The sequence below is a fragment of the Silene latifolia genome, chromosome 9, assembly GCF_048544455.1.
Source record: "Silene latifolia isolate original U9 population chromosome 9, ASM4854445v1, whole genome shotgun sequence".
NCBI lineage: Eukaryota > Viridiplantae > Streptophyta > Magnoliopsida > Caryophyllales > Caryophyllaceae > Silene > Silene latifolia.
Genome location: NC_133534.1, coordinates 198866069 through 198868759, shown reverse-complemented (window position 1 = coordinate 198868759; position 2691 = coordinate 198866069).

The window sequence follows — 2691 nt, the reverse complement described above, 5'->3', positions numbered from 1 at the left end:
CTTGGGAAAGTGGTACTTTGTGGAAAGGGAGAAAGGCTTATTTTGTATTTTTGTGGAAAAAAGGGGATGATTTTTCCCTTTTCTCTTTTTTTTGGGATGTTTTTTTGTACGTGGGATTTTTTTGTATGGGGATGGTTGTATCCTCCTTGTGTAAGGAAGGACTGCCTACGTATTCACCCGAAGAGGTGAAATCAAACCATGATCGTAGTTCGAAATGTTATGTGAATTTGAATTGGGTTTTGTGGTTGTATCCCTCAGGCATAAGAGGGACTGCCTACGTATTCACCTAAAGAGGTGAAATCAAACCATGCTCGTAGTTCAGGGTTTTTTTTTGTTTTAGTGCAAATGGACGTTGTTTTTGACCGATCAAAGCACATTCGAAACGGGCAAGGTGCCGCAACTTAGACTCGATAAAACATGCAGTTTCAAATCAGAACACGTTGAGGAACTTGACTTGAAAAGGGTTGAGGTCGTTGGTAGTTGTAAAACTAGGCTATGTCGTTGGTTGCTATGGTTCAAGGGTAGTATTACTTGAGTTGGTCTAGGTTGGTCGGGTTTGTAAAGTCCTCTCCATCTAGGTCACTCAGTCTCACTGCGCCCCCCGAAAGTATTTTCTTGACCAAGTATTGCCCGGCCCAGTTGGGTTTGAATTTCCCCCTCGGATCGACGGGTAATGGTGCTCGAACTGACTTGAGGACCAAGTCGCCCTCCTGGATGTTTCTGGGTTTAACCTTCTTGTTGAATGCCCGTTGTATACGTCGTTGGTATAGCTGGACATTGTGCAAGGCGTTGAGTCGCCGTTCGTCTAGAAGAGTGAGTTGTTCGTACCTTCGACGGGTCCATTCCGCCTCAGGGACTTGACTCTCCAGTAGGATGCATAGAGAAGGGACCTCTAACTCTACCGGTTGAACCGCCTCCATACCGTATGCTAGGTAGAAGGGTGTGGCGCCTGTAGGTGTTCGAATGGAGGTTCGGTATCCCTAGAGTGCGAACGGGAGTTTGCTCGGCCAATCGCGGTAGTTGTCTTGCATTTTCTTGATAATGGTGATAAGAGTTTTGTTCGCTGCCTCTACCGCTCCGTTGGTTTGGGGACGGTAGAGGGATGATCAATGTCGTTTGATCTTGTATTTGTCCAGCAAAGCTTGAGTTTCCGCCCGGAAGTGAGAGCCTTGATCGTTGATGATTTCATGGGGTACCCCATATCGGCAGATAATGTTGTTTTGAATGAACTTGGCCACTTGTTTGGCGGTCAAGACTGCATATGATTGTGCTTCCACCCATTTGGTGAAGTAGTCGATGGCGACGAGGACGAAGCAATGCCCCTTGGTGCCTATCGGGTTGACTTTCTCGATGATGTCAATGCCCTAGGTTGAGAAAGGCCAGGGTGATGTCATGGTGTATAAAAGGGATGGTGGTATGTGTTGTATGTTGGCGATGATTTGGCAATTATGGCAATGTTTGACGTAGTTACGGCAATCAGCTTCCATGGTGGTCCAATAGTAACCTAGCCGCATGATTTTCCGTGTAAGCATCATTGCACTCATGTGAGGGCCACATTCTCCGTCGTGAACCTCTCCCATGACTTTTTTAGCTTTGTGATGGTTAATGCAAAGGAGGAGAATTCCTTGGGGTGTTCTTTTGTAGAGTTGATTTTGGTTTATCACGAATTGTGATGCAAGTAAACGGATGGCTCTTTATCCTCTTTGATGAGAGTTGGGAGGGAATTCATTTTTGGTTTTGTAATTGAGGATGGCTTGGTACCAAGGTTCATCATGGCTTTCCTCGTCGTTGATAGTGGCACAAATGTGGGCTGGCTCGCTCCTTCTCTCGACACATAGGGGCATTGATGTCATGTCGTCAGGTATGTTGACGAGCGCGACAAGTTTTGCCAGGGCATCGGCAAATTGTTTTCCTCTCGTGGCAAGTGGAAGTAGTCGACTTGGTCGAAGAACTCGGCCTCTTGATTGATGTTTGCTCGGTAGGGAGCTAAGCTGTCAGATCGGATTTTCCATGATCCGGACACCTGATTGATGATGAGTGAGGAATCGCCGTGGACCCTCAGTCTCTTGATGCCAAGTGTGATGGCTGCTTGTAGGCCGATGAGGCATGCTTCATATTCAGCGGCATTGTTGGTGACGACGAAGTCTAGCTTGACCGAGATCGGAACATGTTCTCCCTCTGGTGATATTAGAAGGATTCCCACTCCGAAGCCTCTTAGATTAGATGCACCATCGAAGTATAGGTCCCATGCGTCGGAGTCGGCACAAAGGATGTCTTCGTCAGGAAGTGACCATGTGTCGGTTGTTGGATCCTCGTTGACGGGGTTTTCTGCCAGGAAATCAGCGACTGCTCTTCCCTTGATAACCTAGAGGGGTACAAACTTGAGATCAAACTCGGACAGCATGAGTGTCCACCTAGACAGCCTTCCGTTTAGTACGGTTTTTCCGAAGATGTATTTAACCGGGTCCATCTTGGAGTAGATGTGGACCGTGTAGCTGAGCATGTAATGCCGCAGCTTCTTTGTTGACCATACTAGGGCAAGGCATGTCTTTTCCAGTTGGGTATACCTCGTCTCGTACTCAATGAACTTTTTGCTGATATAGTAGATGGCTCGTTCTTCGTTGCCAACAGTTTGTGCTAACATTGCTCCCATGGTTGTGCTGGTAACAGTCAGGTATAGGGATAGAGGAA